Below are 13,087 nucleotides of genomic sequence, written 5' to 3' on the forward strand. Positions count from 1 at the left end.
ACATTTCCATTTCACAATAACAGCACTTACAGTTGACCGTTGCAGCTCTAGCAGGGCAGACATTTGACAAACTGGCTTGTTGGAAAGGTGGCATCCTATAACGGTGCCACATTGAAAGTCACTGAGCTCTTCAGTATGGGCCATTCTACTGTCAATGTTTGTCTATGGAGATTGCATGGCTGTGCTCGATTTTATATACCTGTCAGTAACGGATGTGGCTGAAATAGCTGAATCCACTCATTTGAAGGAATCAATCAGTAAGTGACTTCAACTGGAAATGGTTGGTTGAGATCGATGTGGAAGAACTTGACTGGCCTGCATAGTGCCCTGACCTCAACCCCATCGAGCACCTTTGGGATGAATTCATGCCCGACCTCACTAATGCTCTTGTTGATGAATGGAAGTCCCTGCCTCAATGTTCCAACATCTAGTGGAAAGCCTTCCCAGAAGAGTGAAGGCTTTTATAGCAGCAATGTTCCAACATCTAGTGGAAAGCCTTCCCAGAAGAGTGGAGGCTGTTATAACAGCAATGTTCCAACATCTAGTGGAAAGCCTTCCCAGAAGAGTGAAGGCTTTTATAGCAGCAATGTTCCAACATCTAGTGGAAAGCCTTCCCAGAAGAGTGGAGGCTGTTATAGCAGCAATGTTCCAACATCTAGTGGAAAGCCTTCCCAGAAGAGTGAAGGCTTTTATAGCAGCAATGTTCCAACATCTAGTGGAAAGCCTTCCCATAAGAGTGAAGGCTTTTATAGCAGCAATGTTCCAACATCTAGTGGAAAGCCTTCCCAGAAGAGTGGAGGCTGTTATAGCAGCAATGTTCCAACATCTAGTGGAAAGCCTTCCCAGAAGAGTGAAGGCTTTTATAGCAGCAAATGCCCATGATTTTGGAATGAAATGTTCGACAAGCAGGTATTTATATACTTTTGGCCATATAGTGTACCTTAACTTGCAGTAGCTTCGCTTCCTGGATAGATATTTGCATAAAGATTACAACTCCAGTAAATTATTAACAATTAAGAACGCTACGTACAAGTCAGGACTTGCTTGAATTAAATGTTTTGTGTGATCTGGAACGTTCCTCCTCTGCCTTGGATGTGCGCCACATGCAATCATCCATGTGGTTAGTCAGTAGTGGGTAAGGCCAGAGTCTTCAATTAATTTAGTGTATTTCTGTCATAACATAACCAAATCTCTAAGGGAAGCATTGAGCTTCATGTCCAGCTGTCCATGAGGATGTAAGCAGCTAAATAACCACTTCCTTATAGGAATGGTTACTAGTAGAGCCAATTGGAAGTTAAACATTTGTCAACTTTCAGTAATATGTGGTATGTCTGTGCCCTTTTAGATTTTAGCATCATGTGAGGCCTGGCCAAAGAGGAACTTTGTTTCTCTTCCTTGTGCTATGTAGGTTCACTTACCCATGTGGTTGACACCAATCTGCATTTCAAATCCATCACCTGTTTTCCGTACGGACACAGCATGAAGCCAGCATTGTTGATGAGGATGTTGAGTTTCTTCTTCTCTTCTACAAAACAAAAAAAATTGTATTCAAAAATGTACAATGTCTTAATGTTGACAGGACTTCAAATGAATCAATCCATTGTCCCAATGAAGTCGTGACTCGTGATACAGTCAAGTCTAATTTAATTACGTTTTTTTTGGACAGGGACAAGGTACAACATAAGTCTCAGAACACTGAAAATTGGTAACAATTTCCATCTGAGGTTTGCCTAAAGACCATCTGAGGTATGCCTTAATAAGCAAACTCTCTGAAGGATTTTGCCTGCCAGAGCCTTCTATGACTTATTTCAGGGCTCCCTCAGCTTTCTCCATGTATCTGCAGGCCATGAGGATTCTAGCCCCTAGATATAAAGACATTTTGGGGAAAAAATTGTGGAAGCAAATCATTCCAGCCCAATCCAAATCCAACTCAGGATGTCAATCATACAGGCTTTCCAGGAGGATATTGGACAGAGCCTTCATAGCTACATACAGTATTTAATTTAATGTTTTTAATTATGATATTGAATGATTTCACGTTATGTGGGTAAAACATTTACCAGCAGTTTCACGTTATGTGGGTAAAACATTTACCAGCAGCTACCCCTGCTGGATAGTCACAAACATCAACCAGTGCATGTCTTGCATCACCTGCTAAGTAGGATAAAGGGGGATACCTAGTTAGTATGTTTCATATACATTACTCATTAACTAGCCAACGTTAGCCAGTTAGCTTGGGTGCTTGACAACCGTTGAATGCTGGATCTACTCCTCGGCCAGAGCATCCAGTGTGTGCTCTGAACCCTCCGATAGCGAAACGCTCTGAATTTACCAACGGACAATTTGACAACGCTCTGTATTTACGAACTACCAGACCCCTCTGGCACTGAATTTACGAACACACCCGAAATCGTAAAATCTTTAGCTAGTCATTTGTTATGCTAACAAGCTAGCAAGAGGTTGCATAGCAACAGCACCAACTTCGGGTAGACAGAGGAGGCTCTAGTACACTAAACTGAAACGATACCGTTTGTTTACAGTATACTAAAATTAGCTAATAGTATGTACTCATTATGTATGTAGTATGTTAGTATGGGTATTTGAACACAGCTGTACAACTGAATGCACTCAACTGAAATGTGTCTTCCGCATTGAACCAAACCCCTCTGAATCAGAGTGGTGTGGTGGGCTACCTTAAAATTGACATCCGTGCCATCAGCACGAAGGGAATAGTGGGTTAACTGCCTTGCTCAGGGGAAGAACAACAGATGTTTACCTTGTCAGCTCGGGGATTCGATCCAGCAACCTTTTGGTTACTGGCCCAACGCGCTAACCACTAGGCTACCTGTTGATATACTACCACTGTTTGTGTGTTGTATTATCATTAGGCTACATAGTAGCTTTAGCAAATTGATGAGAACATTAAAGCCCAGCTGTAACACAACTCATTCTACAAATTGAAAAGTATGATCAGTTGATTAGGAGATGGGGCACACGTGACCGAACTCCCGAAGCATCTTGCAATTCGGCTACACTTCAGGCTGGGGACTAAGTTTAACACATCCCCATGTGGTACAGCAGCACCATTTCATATTGTCAAATTCCTGTACATCCAAATGTATTTGGCAAATAAAGGTGATTCTTGTTACATCTGCTCATGCCACGCCCTCTAGTGCTCATCCTGTGTCTCCTTGACCTGCCACCACTCCCCCAGTGCTCTCTCCCTCTCCTTCTCTCTCTGTGTGTGTGTGTGATTGTGTGGGTGGAGACAGGTGTGCTGGAGTCAGAGCAGATCCCCACCAGCTGCAACCTGTTCCATAATCAAGGCCTCTACATATACTCAGTCCTGCCTCTTCCATGCTATCAGATTGTAATCTCTGCTCAGTCAGTCTACGTTTCCAGCCGTTTGTTACTGTTTAGATTATGTTATCCTGTTGTGCCTGTTTTCCTTGCCTGATGCTGTTCTCCTCTCCGCTACAGTTCTGCCCACTCTGACTCTGGTCCCTGTCTCCAGTCCCACGTCTCATCATCCTGCTACTCTGTCCTGGATTCCCCACTCTACTACTCCCTTGGATTCCCCTCCAGACCTGCTTACCCTGTCCCAACCCCTCTCGCTCCAGCCTCAACCTCAACCTCCGCACCTGGTTTCCTGCAACCCGCCCGAGCTTCCCCTGACCTGCACTCCATCTTCCCCCTGTGTTTCAATAAATACCTTGGTTACTTCATCCCAGTCTCCTCGTCTAAGTCTGCTCTTGGGTTCCCCTGTTCCACTCCTCGTAACAATTCTGAGATCAGGTGTTTTACTGTTTGGCTTCCCTAAGTGCAAAAAATCTAAGCCAATCTAATTGTATTTGTCACATGCGCCGAATAGTACAGGTGTAAATCTTACAGTAAAAGTCTTACTTACAAGCCCTTAATGAACAATGCAGTTTTAAGAAAATACCTAAACAAATAAAAAATACAAGTAGATATAAGAATAACAAATAATTAAAGAGCAGCAGTAAATAATAATAGCGGGGCTTTTTATACAGGGGGCACCTGTGTCGAGGTAATATGTACATGTAGGTAGAGTTATTAAGGTGACAATGCATAGATAATAACAGAGAGTAGCAGCAGCGTTCAAGAGGGGATGGGGGGAGAATGCAAATAGTCTGGGTAGCCATTTGATTAGCTGTTCAGGTGTCTTATGGCTTGGGGGTAGAAGCTACTTAGGAGCTTCTTGGACCCAGACTTGGCACTCCAGTACCGCTTGCCGTGCAGTAGCAGAGACAACAGTCTATGACCAGGGTGGCTGGAGTCTTTGACAATTTGTAGGGCCTTCCTCTGACACCACCTGATATAGAGGTCCTGGATGGCAGGAAGCTTAGCCCCGGTGATGTACTTGGCCGTACGCACTTCTGTCTTTAGTGCCTTGCGGTCGGAGGCTGAGCAGTTGCCATACCAGGTAGTGATGCAACCAGTCATGGTGCAGCTGTAAAACTTTTGAGGATCTGAGGACCCATGCCAAATCTTTTCAGTCTCCCGAGGGGGAATAGGTTTTGTTGTTCCCTCTTCACGACTGTCTTGGTGTGCATGGACCATGTTAGTTTGGTGATGTGGACACCAAGGAACTTGAAGCTCTCAACCTGCTCCACTACAGCCCCGTCGATGAGAATGGGGGCGTGCTCGGTCCTCCTTTTCCTGTAGTCCACAATCATCTCCTTTGTCTTGATCATGTTGAGGGAGAGGTTGTTGTCCTTGCACCACACGGTCAGGTCTCTGACCTCCTCGTTGTCAGTGATCTCATTGTCGGTGATCAGGCCTACCACTGTTGTGTCATCGGCAAACTTAGTGATGGTGTTGGAGTCATGTCTGGCCGTGCAGTCATGAGTGAACAGGGAGTACAGGAGAGTACTGAGCACGCACCCCTGAGGGCCCCCGTGTTGAGGATCAGCGTGGCGGATGTGTTGTTACCTACCCTTACCACCTGGGGGCAGCCCGTCAAGAAGTCCAGGATTCAGTTGCAGAGGGAGGTGTTTAGTTCCAGTTTCCTTAGCTTAGTGATGAGCTTTGAGGGCACTATGGTGCTTTGAGGGCACTATGTTCTTGTGCACAGGGACTATGGTGGTCTCCTTGAAACATGTTAGTATTACAGACTCAGACAGGGAGAGGTTTAAAATGTCAGTGAAGTGTCTTCAGTTGGTCAGCACATGCTCGGAGTACACGTCCTGGTAATCTGCCTGGCCCTGCGGTCTTGTGAATGTTAACTTGTTAAAGGTCTTACTCACATCGGCTGCGGAAAGCGTCCAGAACAACTGATGCTCTCATGCATGTTTCAGTGTAACTTGCCTCGAAGCAAGCATAGAAGTTATTTAGCTCGTCTGGTAGGCTTGTGTCACTGGGCAGCTCTCAGCTGTGCTTCCCTTTGTAGTCTGTAATAGTTTGCAAGCCCTGCCACATCCGACGAGTGTCGGAGCCGGTGAAGTACGATTCGATCTTCGTCCTGTATTGACGCTTTGCCTGTTTGATGGTTCATCCGAGGGCATAGTGGGATTTCTTATAAGCTTCTGTGTTAGAGTCCCACTCCTTGAAAGCGGCAGCTCTACCCTTTAGCTCAGTGCGAATGTTGCCTGTAATCCATGGCTTCTGGTTGGGGTATGTACGTACAGTCACTGTAGGGACGACGTTCTCGATGCACTTATTAATACAGTGAGGGAAAAAGCTATTTGATTCCCTGCTGATTTTGTATGTTTTCCCACTGACAAAGAAATGATCAGTCTATCATTTTAATGGTAAGTGTATTTGAACAGTGAGAGACAGAATAACAACAACAAAATCCAGAAAAACACATGTCAAAAATGTTATAAATTGATTTGCATTTTAATGATGAAAATAAGTATTTGACCCCCTCTCAATCAGAAAGATTTCTGGCTCCCAGGTATCTTTTATACAGGTAACGAGCTGAGATTAGTTCTCAGTTTGTTAACTGTATAAAAGACACCTGTCCACAGAAGCAATCAATCAATCAGATTCCAAACTATCCACCATGGTCAAGACCAAAGAGTTCTCCAAGGATGTCAGGGACAAGATTGTAGACCTACACAAGGCTGGAATGGGCTACAAGACCATCGCCAAGCAGCTTGGTGAGAAGGTGACAACAGTTGGTGCGATTATTCGTAAATGGAGAAACAAACACAACTGTCAATCTCCCTCGGCCTGGGGCTCCATGCAAGATCTCACCTCGTGGAGTTGCAATGATCATGAGAACGGTGAGGAATCAGCCCAGAACTGCACGGGAGGATCTTGTCAATGATCTCAAGGCAGCTGGGACCATAGTCACCAAGAAAACAATTGGTAACACACTATGCCGTGAAGGACTGAAATCCTGCAGCGCCCGCAAGGTCCCCCTGCTCAAGAAAGCACATATACATGCCCGTCTGAAGTTTGCCAATGAACATCTGAATGATTCAGAGGACAACTGGGTGAAAGTGTTGTGGTCAGATGAGACCAAAATGGAGCTCTTTGGCATCAACTCAACTCGCCATGTTTGGAGGAGGAGGAATGCTGCCTATGACCCCAAGAACACCATCCCCACTGTCAAACATGGAGGTGGAAACATTATACTTGGGGGTGTTTTTCTGCTAAGGGGACAGAACAACTTCACCGAATCAAAGGGACGATGGACGGGGCCATGTACCATCAAATCTTAGGTGAGAACCTCCTTCCCTCAGCCAGGGCATTGAAAATGGGTCGTGGATGGGTATTCCAGCATGACAATGACCCAAAACACACGGCCAAGGCAACAAAGGAGTGGCTCAAGAAGAAGCACATTAAGGTCCTGGAGTGGCCTAGCCAGTCTCCAGACCTTAATCCCATAGAACATCTGTGGAGGGAGCTGAAGGCTCGAGTTGCCAAACGTCAGCCTCGAAACCTTAATGACTTGGAGAAGATCTGCAAAGAGGAGTGGGACAAAATCCCTCCTGAGATGTGTGCAAACCTGGTGGCCAACTACAAGAAACGTCTGACCTCTGTGATTGCCAACAAGGGTTTTGCCACCAAGTACTAAGTCATTTTTTGCAGAGGGGTCAAATACTTATTTCCCTCATTAAAATGCAAATCATTTTGTAACATTTTTGACATCTGTTTTCTGGATTTTTTTGTTGTTATTCTGTCTCTCACTGTTCAAATAAACCTACCATTAAAATTATAGACTGATCAATTCTTCGTCAGTGGGCAAACATACAAAATCAGCAGGGGATCAAATACTTTTTTCCCTCACTGTAAAGCCAGTGACTGATGTGGTGTACTCCTCAATGCCATCGGAAGAATCCCAGAACATATTCCAGTCTGTGCTAGCAAAATAGTCCTGTAGTTTAGCATCTGCGTCATCTTTCCACTTTTTTATAAACCGAGTCACTGGTGCTTCCTGCTTTAGTTTTTGCTTGTAAGCAGGAATCAGGAGGATAGAATTATGGTCAGATTTACCAAATGGAGAGTTCTGTTCCAATCTCTGTGTGTGAAGTAATGGTGGTCTAGAATTTGTTTCCCTCTGATTGCACATTTAAGTTTCCCTGCAGTAAAGTCCCCGCCCACTAGGAGCAGTGCCTCTGGATGAGCGTTTTCCTGTTTGCTAATGGCGGTATACAGCTCATTGAGTGCGGTTTTAGTGCCAACATTGGTCTGTGGTGGTATGTAGACAGCTACGAAAAATACAGATGAAAACTCTCTAGGTAGATAGTGTGGTCTACAGCTTATCATGAGATACTCTACCTCAGGCGAGCAAAACCTCGAGACTTCCTTAGATATCGTGCACCAGCTGTTGTTTACATATATGCATAGGCCCCCACCCCGTGTCTTACCAGAGGCTGCTGTTCTATCCTGCCAATAGTGTATAACCCTCCAGCTGTATGTTCTTAATTTCGTTGTTCAGACATGACTCAGTGAAACATATGATATTACAATTTTTAATGTCCCCTTGCTTTCAGTTTGTCCCATTTATTTTCCAGCGATTTAACATTAGCAAGCAGGACAGAAGGCAAAAGCAGATTAGCCACTCGTCGCCTGATCCTCACAAGGCACCCCAATCTTTTTCTGCGAAATCTCTGCTTCCTTCTCCAGCGAATGACAGGGATCTGGGCCTGGTCAGGTATCTGTAGTATATCCCTCCCGCTCATTGAAGAAAAACTCTTTGTCTAATCTGAGATGAGTAATGGCAGTTCTGATGTCCAGAAGCTCTTTTTCAGTCATAAGAGACGGTAGCAGCAACATTATGTACAAAACAAGTTACGAACAACATCCTCATTCAACACCTCGGGCACACCGTAGAGTCTCAGGTTTCATCTTCTTGTGTATTGCTCCAGATCAGTGAGACGTCTATGCTAGACATTGTTATTCTGTTCTACCTTTTCCACACTCTTTTCAACTTTAGCCACTCTCATTTCCACATCCTTGATTTGACCACATGCAAACTCCACAGTCTATTTTAAGCCTTTGATAACCATGGTGTTTGCGCTTACCATTTTCTCAATGGCGTCAGACCTGGAGTTGATGAGTAAGGAGAAGGTAGCCTCGATGTCAAAGTCCATATTGGGTTTTTTGGACGGTGGAGGTTTGCATGGAGTAACCGGTAAAGAGGGCAACTCGTCATCTTCAACAGCTGTCGAAAGCGTGAGATTATCCACAGGGCAAGCGTAGTTATTTCAGTTGTCTATAAGCACATTCCTCTCTTGTTGATTAGCAATAGAACTGCTAGCTTCTTCCTTTCTTTTTTTTGTTACCATTTCGTATGGACATGCCAAAATAAATGATCCACTTATCGTTTCAGTCACAGGAAAGTTCTTATATCTTGAGCAAATAAAAACAATAATAGGAATGACTGGAAACTTGTTTTTTTCCCACAATTTATCTGAAGTTTGGTGCGCTGCTCTGTAAAAAGCATCTGTTCAAGCCGCCATCTTGGCCTCCTCTCCCTAATGATTAGAAGTTCGGAGATCATTACAGCCCAAATTCCGTTATTTTCATCATCGCTATGCAAACAAGGCTGATTTTTGCAACAATTTTGCTGTTTAAACAAGTTTTGTTTAGCTAATAACATTAATTCAAACTACTTTTGGGTACCTTGTTAACATTACAACATGAAATCCATGTCTTAAACGTTGCTACGTTTTTGGAAATGGCAAAAAAAAAAGTGTAATCAACTTGACAGATTAAAGTTACTTACCTTACAGATCACGAAGTCAGCTACTTTCCACTCCGTTCATATGCAAATCCATCTGATTCATACACTGGGTTGTCCGGCTGTCATGTGTTTATTTTAACCTGCCCTTCCCTTATTTACACTGAAATAATATTATTTCAATAGTCCTCTAATATGATACATTTTTTACTGTCTTGCATTGCTCATTAGTACACCCTTGTGGTTGTTTATATATGTATCTATTGTAGGTCCTAAGATACAACAATGAATAATGTGGAACAAATAAATACCATCAAAGGATACCTTACAACCAGGGTTGAGGAGTAACAGATTACAAAAAACGGTTACTGTAATCCGTTATGTTACCAGCTAAAATATTGTAGTCAGATTATCGATACTTTTGAAAAACTAGATGATTACTTCAAGGATTACTTTTAAATTCTTATTTACAATGACGGTCTATGCCGGCCAAACCCTAACCCGGACGACGCTGGGCCAATTGTGCGCCGCCCTATGTGACTCCCAATCACGGCCAGTTGTGATACAGCCTGGAATCGAACCAGGGTCTGTAGTGATGCCTCTAGAACTGCCTTAGACCGCTGTGCCACTCGGAAGCCCAACTATAGTATACTACTACTGTAGTATACTATACTACACACTGTATACTACTCCCTCGATCATGTGTAGTGCTTACTATAGAATAGTAAGGTCAGTGCTTACTATAGAATGTTGTAGTATACTGTAGAATGCTATAGTAAACACTAAAGAATTATCAGAAATTACACTGTAGTAAATACTGCAGTAATGTCCACAGAAACACTACAGTTAGCAAAAACACTACATTTATTAACTATAGTAAAAATCTACATGCCAAGTATAGAGCATATATTGGGTATGCAGTATGTTGTGTTCCCTACAGGTTATAGAAAAGAGCAGAAGCTCTGACCTATCCGTTCAGACCACAGTCCTATCTACCTACAGGTTATGGAAAATGTGCTCTTTTTGTATTTCTCCAGTAGGTTTCCTGAAGGAGAAAGACACTATTTCAAAGATTATAAAACAAAAAACTCAATAGTAAATAATACAGTAATGTCTGCAAAAACACTACAGCAAATAATACAGTAATGTCTGCAAAAACACTATAGTAAATTCTACAGTATATTACAATCTGCAATAACACTACAGTAAATTCTACAGTATATTACAATCCGCAAAAACACTATATTAATCACCATAGAATATACTACTGTTTTCTTTTACTACAGTATTTATAATAATACATAATAATAATTGATTTCATTTATAAAGCGCTTTTCATTATACAGAATAATCTCAAAGTGCATTTTTTTTGTTGTTAACACAACTAGTCAGAGCAACTGACACAAAGAACACAGCTGACACTACAAAAGACAAGGACACCAAGGAGCACAGCTACAGTGCATTCGGGAAAGTATTCAGACCCCTTGACCTTATTCTGAAATGGATTAAATAGGTTTTTTCCCTCGTCAATCTACACACAATTCCCGATACATACAAACCAAAAACAGTTTATTTTTTATTTTTGCAAATGTATAAAAAAATATTAAAAACATTGAAATATTACATTTACAAAAGAATTCAGACCCTTTACTCAGTACTGTGTTGAAGCACCTTGAGTCTTCTTGGGTATGACGCTACAAGCACACCTGTATTTGGCGAGTTTCTCCCATTCTTCACTGCAGATCTTCTCAAGCTCTGTAAGGTTGGATGGGGAACGTCCCATCAGCTTTCTCTAGAATTGCCCTACTATATTAATTTCTCAACTTTCCTAATATTAAGCACATTGCATATATTTACAACAGGAGTATAGCCTACATGGCTGGCATGAAAATAAACCATGGGAAAAAGTAACCTCCATTCGCTATTTAAGTACATAGATTACATGTATGTTTTCCTGCGTCTCTGTTTCGATACAGGTGTATGATAATGGTCCATTCTAAATTAAAACAAATGTCATACATATATTATCTAGTATATGTAAAGACAAGACTAAATCAAGGATCGTCTGATGGGTGACAATATTAGCCTATCACTTGTGAATGATATATTATTGCTTGTGAATGATGCCCAGCATAAGAAACAAAGCTTTTTTCCCACTAGACTTTATCGAATCGCAGTCGCACGCCTCATGTAGCCTAGCCCATAGGTCTATATGTTTTAATAAGGTTTGTATCACAACTAAAGTGGCCAAATAACTTCTTAGAATGAAGCACATTAATCTGCTTTACAAGGGGTGCAGATCCTAACTACATACATAAGCAGTGTTTGAGTTTCAAGTTTGGGGAAGATTATTTTCACCATAGAAAATGCATCTTTATAATAAAAGCATTACATGCATAGTTGCATTTGCGGTCACTTTTGATAATAGTGTTTTCCGCTAATGGAACGTTTGTGTTTATAGCCGACTACCATGTGCACACTGCTGCGCTTATAATGTGAAGAAATAGCCTAATAGTTGATCAACATTTTAAGCTAAAAGTCTTGTGTCAGCAACATTGCATCAAATTGTTTTTTTGATGCTAGTGGTTGTATTAATTTGGGATCTATCACATCCCACAACTTTCCCAGACTATGTTTGGAATATTTATTACTCACACAGAATAGGTCAACTTTTGTACTATGGGGGATAGTAGATTGACATAGGCTAGTGTTTTTGTTGTTCGTTAGGCCTACTCATCTTGTTGGCTGACGAAAAGTAAATGTGGACAGTTCTTATATCTTCAATATGCACCTCGGAATAAGGACAAGAGCAGTTGCGTCCACGATGTGTCTGTCTTCACTTGTAGCCTGTGAGAAAGACCCGATCACGTGATGGAGCGTGCAGCACTCAGGCAGAAGAGCACAATGGCAACTGGCCGCGAAGGGCATGGATTTTTTTTTTAGGATGCATTACGGCCACACAAAGGGGATGCCGCCACTGCCGTGAAATTCTAGGCATTATCAGGTGCTTGTCAAATTGTGAATGAGTGACTGATGTACAGACAGTGTGTACAGCCTGCACAAAAAAAACAAAGCAGAGCTCATGCCTTTCAAGCGACTTTTTTCAAATCATCATTAGAGTCACATCATGCAGCCTTACAATGTATTACAAATCAAAACATATAGCCCAACATTTGTAGAACAACTAAAGTTACATTACCATCTATAAATTAAGAAAATAGGAGGACCCATTTCTTTGTTAATCACTCGCCACAGAATAGCCGAGTGTGCGCACTCCCTCAAATCGTTTGGAGAAAATATCCTTTCTATATTATTCAGCTTTGTTCAATTGTATTCTTCATACTATAAAATAATGACTCGGAATTCTAAGCAAAATCTTGTCTGCTAAAGGAGTGTAGCCCACAGCCATTTGGCATAGCCAGATCAGGACCTAACATAAAGACAAATCAGAGTATGCAGTTATTTGATTGACAATCACAGCTGACGAAATTTCGTGATCGACACAGCAATAATGAGGAGCAGTTTTATTTAATCCATTTTAGCATAAGACTGTAACGTAACAAAATGTGGACTTCTTTTAAGTCTTATACCGTTTCTTGTTAACAACATCTTGACCTACAGTCCAGCCTACAAGGCCTTACAATCGGATAGCTAGTGACCTTACAATAGGCTAACTAGTGACCCTACAATAGGCTAGCTAGTGACCCTACAATAGGCTAGCTAGTGACCCTACAATAGGCTAACTAGTGACCCTACAATAGGCTAACTAGTGACCCTACAATAGGCTAACTAGTGACCCTACAATAGGCTAACTAGCAACTCTACAATAGCCTAACTAGCAAATCTACAATAGGCTAGCTAGTGACCCTACAATAGGCTAACTAGCAACTCTACAATAGGCTAGCTAGTGACCCTACAATAGGCTAACTAGCA

This window comes from Salmo salar, chromosome ssa19 (assembly GCF_905237065.1).
Source record: "Salmo salar chromosome ssa19, Ssal_v3.1, whole genome shotgun sequence".
Classification (NCBI taxonomy): domain Eukaryota; kingdom Metazoa; phylum Chordata; class Actinopteri; order Salmoniformes; family Salmonidae; genus Salmo; species Salmo salar.